This window comes from Varroa jacobsoni, unplaced genomic scaffold, assembly GCF_002532875.2.
Source record: "Varroa jacobsoni isolate VJ856 unplaced genomic scaffold, vjacob_1.0 scaffold_1331, whole genome shotgun sequence".
In the NCBI taxonomy this organism is placed as follows: Eukaryota; Metazoa; Arthropoda; class Arachnida; order Mesostigmata; family Varroidae; genus Varroa; species Varroa jacobsoni.
Window position 1 is genome coordinate 183,237 of NW_019214233.1, and position 13,012 is coordinate 196,248.

At 43.3% G+C, this 13,012-nt stretch overlaps 1 protein-coding gene across 2 annotated transcripts in view; it reads right to left on the reverse strand.

Moving 5' to 3' along the window:
* Nucleotides 1-4,488, reverse strand: part of Rap1 (RAS oncogene family member Rap1) — a 30,293-nt gene extending 25,805 nt beyond the window's left edge. For both annotated transcript variants that reach the window (XR_015314406.1, XM_086971875.1), the window contains exons 1-2: nt 4,348-4,488; nt 2,806-4,035 (exon numbers count right to left, since the gene is read on the reverse strand). The gene's annotated coding sequence lies outside the window, so the exon portion shown is untranslated. The remainder of the gene's footprint in view (nt 1-2,805; nt 4,036-4,347) is intronic.
* Between the last annotated feature and the right edge of the window lie 8,524 nt (nt 4,489-13,012).

Below are 13,012 nucleotides of genomic sequence, written 5' to 3' on the forward strand. Positions count from 1 at the left end.
GCGATCCGGCTTGCCACCAAGTCGCCTGCTCGTTTACAATCGCTCCACAGATCTCTCTCTCTCTCTCTCTCTCTCTCTGCCTTCCTCTCACACAGAAACAGCGGGCGCAGGCGACGGCAGAGTGAGCAAGCCCTGCTGACTGATGGTGACTCGCTGCGGACCGCCAGGCTTTTGATGCCGCTGTGCCGTTAGCGGCAATTGCGTTGGCTCTGACTCATCATCAGACGCTCGATTGGACGCCGGATCGGCTGATCGGTAGCAGGCTGAACGAATCGCCAGGGCTGACAGGGAATCGCCGCTCGGACGGGGACCTACTGTAATGTAGCGGCGGAGTCAGCCATTTGCATCACGTTGCCAGATCCAACCGGCAACCCCTGAGGGAAAACTGCTGCTTAACTGAGCTAGGTAAAGCACAGCCGTAACCGTTCTTATGAAGTTTCCTGGTGCTGCTCGAGCGAATAATAAATAGTTAGGCAATAAGTGAGCATTGAACACGACCTGGCAAAAAGAGATGAATGATGGGTGCGTCATCCGCGGTTTAGCGACATTTTATTTAACCTTTACAGAGGTTCGAAGCAAATTTTATTTTACAAGAAATTTAACGTTGAATAGAAACCATTAACCCCTTTCCGTAATGCAGTTTAAACACAGTAACTCGTATAACACACGTTGAACGTACTTGATCATGAAATACGTTGTTCAGAGATGTGGCCGTGTTGGTATTGGTGAAGCGTAGTTTCAGCGGCTTTGTTTTCAAGTGTGCAGAATGAAAAGGACAATCCTGGCTTTGATTTACGACAACAAAATGGAGAAAGATGAACTGTATCCTTTAAGTACTTGGATAAGCAGCGCTATCTTTTTTTCTGACATCTTCCCAGGAGGGAACTGTATTGATGCACAAGACCGGCGCAATCCGTGCCCTCTGAAGGATCGTTCTGGGTCGGACAAACGTGCTAAGTTAGACTTTTGGTAGTATATATATATGTAAGGTTGTTTACATGTACGTGCTTGCTGAATACATGATTGACGGTCATGCGATGATTATGATTTGGCGTAAAAGGAGAAAGCTATAACCTGTGCGCTATGCGGATACCGCGAGAGTTCTAGCATTTTGGCGCGCGCTTTTTGAGTACTTGCGATGCGCGTATAAAAACATGTCATGGCCAAAATCTCATAAGAATGCAGTGTTTTATCCAGACCTTTCCTCGATTTAACATTGTATGAAGATAAATTGCTAAACATACGTTAACATCCAACGGGAGGATATAGATGTCACATCATAACACCTTCGTTTTTGACATCCAGTCGGAAGATGCGGTTCCAGGAGCTACTATTATATTTTTACCAGAAATCCACAAATAGTAGCTAATGGTTACTTTGACTATTAACTCCAGCACTGATGTCCAAACAACGAATGTCCATTACACCTACAAATTTATATCACCTATACATTTATATCGTCTATAAATGTATATACATTTGCTGCCGTCTCTGCCATCGATGTAATCCATAGAACTAAGAGCAATCAAACTACCGAAACCCACGACATTACCTCCTCTATGTAGAGTATGCTAATAGAGCCTATGTATATGCAGCCGTTCATACGTCACCCTCTATACGTATAATTTCCACATTTTTATCTATTTGTACAGTAACAACACTCTCTTCGTAAGGAGTAGGGACTCCACACACAAGCACTCAGACATATGCATAATACATGTACATCATTAGCTCAAGTTATCTGTAGATATACACGAGTAGAGCTTTAAATGTAAAGCTGTGATACTCAGGCCGTGACAGCCAGCTGGCCTAGCTTTCAGATAAAACCGCCAACAAACTGCCCATCACCCCCGCACTAACAGATGAGTCATTCAAAGACAACTGCGGCTGCGGCTGCAGCTGCAGCTGCAGCTGCAGCTGTATTGTATGAAATATTCATTCGTCCCAACACAGTCGGTTTTCGATAGCTACCGGGTTCCGGGTCCCGATTATCAGCTAAGCAGTCAAGCGGGAGCTGATACCCGAGTGTACAACAACAGTCTTAGCAGTAGCTCTCACAGTCGTACGGATATCGTCCGCTGTTGTGGATGGTATGGGCGACAAATACAACAGTAATTTTCGCAGCCGTTGTGACTGGTTACATTCCCGTAGTTGCCATTGCAATGATCTTGTCATTGTCAATGCTCTCCCTCGTAAAAACAGTGACGATGACGAGCGGCCAAAATGCCGAGAAGGCCGGTAGCACTGTCGCGGGGTGGGTCGCCTGGCGACTGCTGCTGCTGCTGCTGCTGCTGTTGCTGCTGCTGCCGGCGTCGAAAGGAATAAACGAGTAAGCGGCGCGGCGGTTGAACTTACGGATACAAAAGTGACAGCTGAGGGACCAATGGCGGCTGTGTCTGTATTTTGGCGGTGGGAGGCTGTGTCTGCATTTTGTAAACCGCTTGTAAGACTGCCGCCAGGAGCTCCTGGTAGTTACCGTTGACTGCGGTGGCTGTGGTAGCAAAATAACCTCAATCTGCAACCATCCGTTGCAGCAGACGGATGCGACGTGATGGGAGCGAACGGGACGGGATAGGACGGTTAATCCTCAAGCTATTTCGGTATCAGTATTTGGGACTCGGTCAATTATTGGCTGTCGTAGAAATACTTAACGGGTTTCGTACTCACGTCGGCGTTTCAGTTTCTTTTGATACGGCTGTTATTTTATCTTTAGAAACGTGTTTTCGTTGTTACTAGACAGTTGATTTCTATTTAGTGTCGGTGTACTAGGAGCGACCTTGTTGTTCAAGGAAGACTCGAACTTACTCTCTTTTCGTTTTTACCAGCTGCGAAGTCCACAGGCAGCGTTGCAGCTACTGGAACGCTGGTGCTGGATGGCTATTTCCACGCGCACAAACTACTACACTGGCGAGCAGGTGCCACGAAAAATCACCACGAGCTATGTCTCACACACTACTCTGCTTCAACCGATTATTGAAACTCCACGGCAAATGCCGCTGTCACTGGCATGCACGTACACACCCTAAACACGGGCGGGAACGACCACAAAACACGCAGTGAACACCGGTGAATAAATCACGAATGTCTTGACGCTATTACCTAGATATTTATCGCGTCGCTAGCGTCACCGATCACGTTTGGATCGCACGTTACTCGACGCCGTTCTGCGTCACTGTCACTATGTTCTTTCCGACTGAAGTGCTCGTTGAGACAGGTAGCAGTCAATGCTCGACGCGCCGTCGACACCTCTCTGAATGTGTTGTTGCTTCTTTTGCCTCGTTCTCTTTTGGTCGTCGTGCAGATTTGCTCTTTTTACTCGTTATCGTCGGTATTGTCGTTGCGTTTGCTGACACTCTCCAGCAGCGGTCACTTTCTCCGGATCGTTTGGTGTTATTCTTGAAGTTGTCTAGTTGGCACCTTACAATATATCGGCCACAAATCACGATTTCGCATAAGCAAGCACAAATTTCGGCGGAAACGATCAAACCCGATGGAATCCTCACGTCGTACGATGACGCCGTTCCTGCTAGCGGCACCTTCACTTGCACTTAGGCACCGGTCCTGATCAACGGAAATCGATTTTCGTACTTCTTTTTTTGCTCGAGAGAGACACAGCGCGATAAATACGACGACAACGCGTTGCTACAGTTTAATGCTGCTAAATGCAATGTCTTTGTCGTTGAATAACGACTGGCAGGCAGACTGAAAACACGGGACGCGCACTAAGGCCACAATTAGATTCTGATGATGGTCGATACCAGAACGAACGGTAGCCACCGGTGGGGCTGGGTTGTTGCGTGCGTACCACGCAGAGATACTAGTGACGACGATGATGATGATGGTGATGACTTCGATTGTATTCCACCTAGCAGTAGTGTAAGTTCTTACGGAGATAACTTTGCATCGTTTTCTCGTTGTCGGCCTTACTGCTACATTTAACGCCGTCGAGCGAAATTATCCACCTCCTCCGTTAGTCAGCTTCACGGTCGTTTCTCGTACGAAAACCTTCGCCGCCGTCGCCGTCGCCTATGACAACTGCAAGCGTTTAGATATAGAAGAAACACAAATACGTAGACACACGGCAGTTAGTCGTAACGGCCTGTTTAGTTTTAGGCTTTAGATTTGTGATTACAGCAGTAATTGTAACAGTTGTAGCCTTAGCTAGCTTAACAGCAGACCAATTTGCTAAGTATAAAATATCTAATCTCTCTACGCAAACGAGTAGGGGACTTTTGTCTAGCAAGTAAATGGCTAATTTACACAGCCTATCCAGACGGTAGATTCACTGAACAGAAATCCTACGAGGAGTAGCAAGATCTTACCGCAATCACCACCCAATGTACCTACCTAGTGATGTAACGTCACGCAAAATGTCTCCTATTGCCTCGACACGCAACGCACGCACCTCCCCAGTCCATACGGCCACCGCATAGATAACACAGCGACTAACAAATATAATCGCCAGAGAGTTGTTATAAGAACGTCCACAACAATTTCCACTATAGCAATAATCGACAGCGGCAACAGCCAACGAGTGGGTAATGATGTTGGGCACAACAAGACAAGAACAACGACGACGACGACGACGACGACGAATGTTTGTCGTCGCGCCCGCCGCAAGCGTCGTGACGGTTGCTGCTACTAGTACTACGTTAGATGCTCAGATTCGTCCACGAAAAGGGGGCCAACAGATCAACCCCCGGCTAAAACTAGCTAGTTAGCTAGCGTCAACAGACACTGCTCGAGTGGCTTTCCCTTCACAATTCCTGCTGCTTGTAAAGCTGATACTAATTAGCGGAGTTCGAGCCAGTTAGCTCGTTGCCGCCGCTTCGCTAGCTTTATGTTGCTTACTCTGTTCGTGTTGCTACTGCTGCTGCTGCTGCTGCTGCTTTTTTCAGCCAATGATTTCGTTACTATCGGTTGCAACGCTGTCGGTCCTCAGCATCTAGCACGCTACTGTAATGCTATCGTACTACAAGTATTACTTACACTGCCGAAAGCAGGCAAACAATACAGATACTGTTCACCGCCTAACGTGCGCCCGTGCCGCCGATGCTGTAACTATTGCGGCTGTTCGCACTAGCCACACCAACAACAGCATTAAGTGAGCAGCAGCAGCGGCAGGTCTAAATCTCTCGGTAACAACAGCAGCAGCGGCAGGTCGTTCAGACTGCTCGGATGATGACGGCGACGAAGATTCGTTCCTAATCAACAACCAGTTCTGCCACCACAGGAGGGGCAACGGCGTAGCAATCGGCCCAGCAGGAATCAGCACCAAACACACATCGACCCACCGTTCACTGTTGAATCGCTTTCATCAGCAGAACTCTCTTACGACGGGTTACACGGGCACGGCCTAGCTAGAAACAGATAGGTTGTCCAAGCCAGCCAACGAACGGACGACTCTTGCAGAGCAACACACGCCTACTGCAGCCTACGGCCTACATACAGCATCACCCATAAACAGGCATAGAGAAACCACACCAACAGCCGCTGTCGGTGCTATTGTTGGCCGATTCGCGAAATTGACGGATGGTGCCGTCGATTCGACCCACACACGCGCTACTCGGCACTGGCCAAGAGCCGAACTAAGGGTGAGGTGCGGAGAGGAGCCGAATTAAGGGGGAGACAGGATTTGGCCGAAGGGTTGTTGGCGTTTTTGTCTTTCTACAGGTTGCTGGTGACAAAAATGTTGAACCCACATTCCGCGTAATCTAGCCAAATAGCCTAGGACTCGATGTGTGCGACCTAAAGCGTAGCTTGATTGCAGCTGGCTTTAGCGGTAACAGCGGTGAATCACCAGAAATTGTTGTCGATCTTGCTTCGGAGGAAAGGTTATGTTTTTTTCCAACTACTGATATGTCAGTGAAGCCTTGACGACATCATGTCTTTGATAGGTCTTCCACTGGAATCGGTGTTCAATAAAATGACTGTTTTTGTTTGAAATTTAAGTTAGTCGGCAATGCCGGACACGGTGCGTTGTCCGTTGAAAGCGTCATAGGTTGAAGTGACTACCGGTAGACAGCCAGACACGGGAACGAGGTAACTCGCTCGTTGATTCCGTCCAGTTGGACCGCTGGCACTCCCGGAACAATTACGACGACGTTGGCTATCGTACATCCGCTCGCTCGACCGCCCGCGCCCGCTAGGCCGACAACAACAACGACTATGATGTCAGCAATGTCCACCACTACAACCAACATCGTTATTGCACCCGCCTTAATCTGGACCACTAATACGACAATGATCGTGTTCTCTTAATTTCGTGACGACCGCGAAGAAACCTTGCAACTAGGGCAGTCGTAGTGGCGAAGGCCATCGCCGTTCCGCCGCAAGATAACAGCGACGGTGGGCGTAAGCGCGGAACAAGATAGCGGTGTTGATCCAATTACATAGTCTCGAAGAGCCTCGACTCATTGAATCATTGTTAAGGATAGGCGGTAAATGTTGGATCGTTCATTAGTTTAATACATGCTACTATTTTGTTACTCTCATTTTTGAGCCGGACGGTAACGCCGATAAAGGACCGTGACCACTGGCGGTGGCCAGGTGCTCGACGGCCGGCATAGGTTCAAAACAGGTAGACATAACGCTTCGGAACGGCAATACGGAATGAAATGTGGACTCGCAGATAGATAGAGTGACAGGTGAAGGGTAAAGGGGCCGAGAAAAGGCATCGAAGCTTGACAGAAACGAGGCAACGATGGTACGCCACTCATTCACCGTAGGAGGAAGCGACCTGGAGCGTACGGTAAAATTTGGCCGTAAAGATAAAATCGGAGTTCGACAAGTCTCTTCTAATATACATGCACATATGCACTCGTGCAGAGAAATATGCGCATGAACAAAGGGACGTTGCTTGCCCACAATGACAGGTAGACGCGCACTACGGGTAAGCGCCTTACTACAGATTGAGGGCGGAATAGAGAAAGCGGGACACCTACGCCGCACTCCTAGCCCGTGATGGAGGCGATATCGCCGGTTGGCTGGCTGATGACGGACGCCGTAGTTCAGTATTAAGCCGTCCGCAGAGAACATTAGGCGGTGTCCATGTTAGTATCATAAACAACTAGGGATATATGTTGGTTAGCTGTTGGTACGTGCTGGTAAAACAAATACGATGCCCACATTGTGCGCATAGCTTGTACATGGAGAAAAGGCAAAGCAATACACACGAGCCGACCAACAGCAACTTGTGTATGCTTAGGGGCCAATTGGAAAGCCAAATAGTAAATGCAATAAGAGGATAGAAAGCGACGAGCGGGCCAGATGGCGATCGCGACGGAATTAACCAGAAAGCGCTGAAAAGAAAAACCCGAAGTGAAACTCGTTTTGCGGGAGATTTACCCGATAAGCAGTAATGTTTGTTGATAGCCCGTTTATATAGATGGCTCTTAATCTATGCTGTTAAAAGCTGTCGTTATCTAAAGCTAATGTGGATATTAAAAAAAAAATACGTATCCCTTGAGGATAATGGCCATGTAGGAGAGTTTCATTGATCTAAACTAAAGCTATGCGCACAATGTGGGCATCGTAGTGAAAGCGTAGCAAAAACGCTAGATTTCACTACACGTCAACTTCTGCCCCATGAAGAATTTCCATTTTATTTTAATGAAAATGTATTGTTAAGGTAGTTGTACATACCTGTACAGAGTAATAAATGAAAACTACAATATCAATAAATTGTCATTCCCCAGAAAATCTATAGCAATTTTTTTTTTAACTCCATTATGAGTGAACAAGATGCTTGCTGTTATTGCAAAAAAAAAAAGCATTATGTACACAAAAAAAAAAAAAAGGAAAAATGCTTGGCATAAAACTGTGCAGAAGTTGGAGCTTCGATGAAATGCAAGCTTAATACGCCGCCTACGTTGCGCCTAAACGTAAATGAGCGTCCTCTAATTTGCTTATGGTTTTCAACGCAATAAATGTACGAAATTCAAATAGCGTGCTTTAGAGGTACTAGAATAGGTCGCCTATAATTATAACAACAGTTACTGACATAGTGAATAGGTTCGATGTTAAAGGCAAGACATGCTGTACAGTCATATCTGGTAAGCCGGGTAACAGACTAAAAAACACAGCAAAAAAATGTACACTAATTTTCGAATGAAAGCATCTATAAGTGTTTCGAGTGTTATGCTTCGTCCGACTTTTCAGAATTGCTTCCGACAATTGATCTTTTTCTCGAAACGAGGTGTATTTATTTAAACCCAGTTTCAAGCTTAGCCTATCTCACCGTATTTCCCTAAGCTAGGCAAACACGTTACAAACGACACCGTGATGAAAATACAGTGCAGAACAATGAACAAGGCGAAACAACGTGTAACAACGCATAAAAGTGGGAGCTGCTAAAACAAAACTTAATTAAAATGAGGGTATATAGAGGGGTTATAGAGTTGCAAAATGGCTGCCACCTCGGAGAGATTTGCCTTGTCAGTGCGTATACATTTCTCAGTTATTTGCCAAACAACCCGAGCATTTATCTAAGTTGGAGGTTATTCCTATATTCTCTATTATAGAAAGCCGATCTATTTTAATTAAATTTAATTTGCATCCAACTAATTGGTTTTATAAAGCTTTAAAAAATATCCATTTACAAACGATTGTTATAATAATAAATTAGTATATTTTTTTAATGTAAGTTATATTGGGATGTTACGCATTGCCCTACATATGAGCAGCTTAGGTTCAGCATTTGGCCAAATTACCGGTGAGGTAAGTTTTGGACTTCGATGTATAAAGAAGTTCGTAAAAACGTTAACTATCTACATCGTACAACTTTGGCAGATTAAAGTGCGATCTTTAAATTTTTATCGAACTGTGCTTCGGAAACCTAGATTGTAAAAAACAGTTAACGTTAAAAAAGTTAATATATCTTTATGATAATTAAATTTTATGGTCTCTTATCTATTTTAAAGAGATTTAACATTTGTGTTATTCCTCATTAGAGAGGAAGGTAGTCAAATGCTCTCCCCGTTCCTGCGACCGCCTCGCCTGCAATCCGAGTTTGGTCGTCTTTAAGAGTAAGGCAGCGTAATATGCATATTATAAATGCTTCCGGTAAATGTACACACTTTACATGAAGTTACGCGACCGCAGAGGAAATTAAGCGGCGTTTGGCGTTTCCTTTTACTATTACTTTAAAATAAAAATGTACATTTTTTGAAACGAGAATGAAATATGAAATTTTGAAAGAGGAGCCTCAGAGGATGCCAAGCATCGCTTGCTAAAATAGTGCTAAGCTGAAGAACCGCTAAGCTCCACTCCGACTTTCAAAGGGTAGCGAACCTCTAGTCGCCAACAAGGACTTCTTAACGATTATCTTGACTACCAACGACTATCAAGACTACACACGCGGCGTAAATCAGGTACTTCAAACAGTACTCTGAATTCACGAAATAGATACTTATATTCATTAAAGGAAACCAAGTAAAGAAAATTCCTTCAATAAAACGAAGCGAATTCTCGAACTATTCAATTTCGTGCACAATGATATCTTTCAGCGACGCTAATACCAGCGATGGTTGGTTAAAATTCTAGGCTTTAGCCGTTTCTAGATCCTTCGCTAAGAACAGGTCTGTTCAACTCACCTCAGTAATTTATTTTTCTTGAAATGGTGCAGCGGTAACGTGTTTGCCAACTTAATAGCACATGGACAGGTGATCTACGTTCGAAACTACGCAGAGTCATACCTCGGTTGATTGCGGAAGACATCCGTCGCAAGTAACGCCTAACGGCAGTGCCAAACAAAACTCGAAATTCTATTTATTTGGATAACACATCTCTGAGTACGTAATAAACTGTCGTAGTTGGATTAAATTGAAAACAACTTCGGAATACGTGAAATTGGAACACAAACACGCCTTTATTAACAATAAAAGTAAATAAGTGTGTATTTAAATCGAGTTTACGAATTTTATAACGAAGTGACAGCGGCAGCGTGGTGGAGAAAAGAGGGCTAAACGAAACAAAGTAGTAATAATAAATAACTAACGATTATAGCCAGGAAACATATCTTCTGTATTAAGAAGTGCAAACATCATATTGTTACGTTCAGGTGTGATTTTAATGTACAAGTATGGCACAAGAGCGAATACTGTTGAAAAGTGGAAACTATTTAAAAATGAATACATCGCATTAGGAAACCATCTTTCTGTCGCTGTTTACTAGCGTTATCGGTTGGTAAAAAGCCGCTGAACTTTCTGCCTTTCAGGAATTAGCTTAAAAAACTAAATACTTGGGATTTAAAAGTCTGACAATCGCGTATACGGTATAGCACATTTTAGAAAATGATATACCCTGTAGCCCGTTCTCTCCGGCAGGTATGATATACACGAACCCGATTATTTGTGTAATTAAGCGGCTTCATTCTATATAGAGCAGGCTCTATGTCCTTCAAGCCGATCAGGCGGAGCATGCACAAAAACATTACGTCTGATAATAGTTTCGACACGATGAGTCGCTTCGTAACCCCAATGGTGGCCTTACACACAGCCAAGGTACGATGCAATAACACGCGTTATTTCTCTACAAACGGGTACTTTCTGCATGTATGCTTAGCTCACCATGAACTGGTTCACACGCTCGTCGGAAGACAATCCTGGCTCTAAGGCTAGTCGGATATGCTTTATTATGGATATAAAACCCAAATTCAACTATTCGCATATTCTATGAAACTCAAGAGTTTCCTGCGTTACACTTTATCGATAGCTTTTTCCACTCAGACGATAGAAGCTGCACTTGCTCAGGGCACCTTCCCTGACAAAAATAGATTGTCTACGTCCTGTCTGCATGAGTGTCGTTAGTAGTGCATCTGCTTTTTTCTGTTAAAGTGTGTCCTTGCAACATCTCTCTTATTAACCATATAAATCACGGTATACATATTGGTCAGTCTCAAATATCTTTGTCACAGTAGTATCGTATTCAACGATCTAACGTAATCGGCTAGTTTTCCTGTTTTTGATTTAGTGAAACTAGACAGATTGATTTTCTATTGCATAAGTTTGAGAGGTGCTGATTAAAAGCAAACAATAAATCTGAAAACGTCCTCGTTTTAAATACATCAGTTCAGCAATAATTATTTTAGGAAACTTCTGAAGAAGGCTTACTTTATAATTGCATGACTATTGGAACCGGCATAATGGTTTCAGTAAGTATCTAATGTAATAATAGGCTATAAAAGTTAGTCGACCGAATCGTTCTTTAAATCAAAGTACAAACTGACCTCGGCTTCAGGTTTGGCGAGGAGAAACTGACTTCTGAACGTGGTCAGAGGGTAAAACGCATGTCGATGGAGTGCATCCTGCACCCACTTTGTCTTTGGTGGAGTGAATGCAAGAAACACTCTATCGTAACGAGTTTTTTTCTCATACGTGATCCTTAAACATTGACGGGAGTGATATCTTAGCTTGAAACTAGATCCGAGTGCCCACCAGCACTTCAGGAGCTATCGATATTACAACTGGGATAAAGCGCACCACTTTTCAGTGATAATATCAATAGAATGATTTTTTTTATTATTGCCCGACGACTACAGGTCCTGGCATTCCCTAAGGCCGTGGTTTGTCATGCTACTGTTTACGACCAAGCTTTATAGAATTTCACGGGAGATAGATAGGTAGATGGATTTTTAAGTAGTTGGAAGCCCAGCTTTTTCTCTGATTGTTCTGCGGTTGATAAGGAACTAAAATCGGAATAATATACTTAGCTTGAAAAAAATTTAAATAATAATAAAACGTTTTGTGGGAACGTTTTATTATAATTATCAACTTCAATAAATTCACGAAAAATACGCAACTAACCTAAACGACATATTCGAGAAAATGAAACCCTGAAATGGGAATTGTTTATGGCGGCTCAAAATTAAAAAAATTAGTTAGATACGTTTAGTTAGGTTTACCAAAAGATCTGTTAGAAAACAAAACAGATCTACTTACAGATATTCCTGTTTAGTAATAGTGGCGGCTTCTTGACAGACGAGGATTGTCGCTATGATTCGTTTTTCTTGCCTTCGTAGAACCTTCAGTCGGATAGCACGTGCAGCTGTATATTTCTCATTTTTGTAAACTCTAACAGTAAGTAACGAAATAGCTAAATTTTAAAGAAATTTTTTTTTTTTTAGAACTTTTAAAGAACTTTATAAATCGAGTTTCTACAAGCAGCTATCAATTCTGTGGTCCTTAGTATACCAAAGCTGAATTTATCAGATCCTGGAATATGCACCCCTAACACACCCCGGAGAAAATTGTTCAGTAAAGTCAGGTATGTCATATGACAATCATATGCAAACAAAGATAAAAAAATCGGCATGGTAATACTGAAATGCTAGAAAATGTCTTGGCACATAAAAGTTTCCATAAATTCAAGAAAACGATACGAGAACTCGGCTCTTTCCGTTACGCTAATCTGAATCGATAATACTACCACGAAGAACGACAACAGCCATGTACTTCACAATAACAGGATGAAACCTTGACGAAGGTTATCATTAAACCTGTCTGTCCATGAAGTCAATCCTTATCGCTAAAAAAACTCTGCCTATTTGGAAAACCTGCCTTCGAAGTTTCGTGGCGAATAGGTGTTCGAGTGGTGATTAAAATATGACACTTATTATTATCATATGTCCCTTGATTATAAATAAAGGGCTATTTGTACAGCGTTGAGCTAGACACAAATAGCTATGTATACGTACTACTAAACGATTTTTTTTGTTTATACGTATTACTATTGTGTTTAAAGCGTTCGCCGACATGCTTCAAAAAATTAGCATTACTATCGCTGTACTAAATAAAACCAGAATCGCTAAGCTTTTTTTTCTGTTCTGCATTATTTACTGAGACTTTAATCCCTGTAGGACATTATAGAGTTCTATGACTGATACCATTATTAAGTACTGCTTGACACGAATGGTTTCTGCTAGCTTTGAAACTAGACGAGCAGGCACTCCTGATGATAATAGGCGACCCCGTTACTACTCACATGGATACGACATCGCAGTAAATTAGGCTCA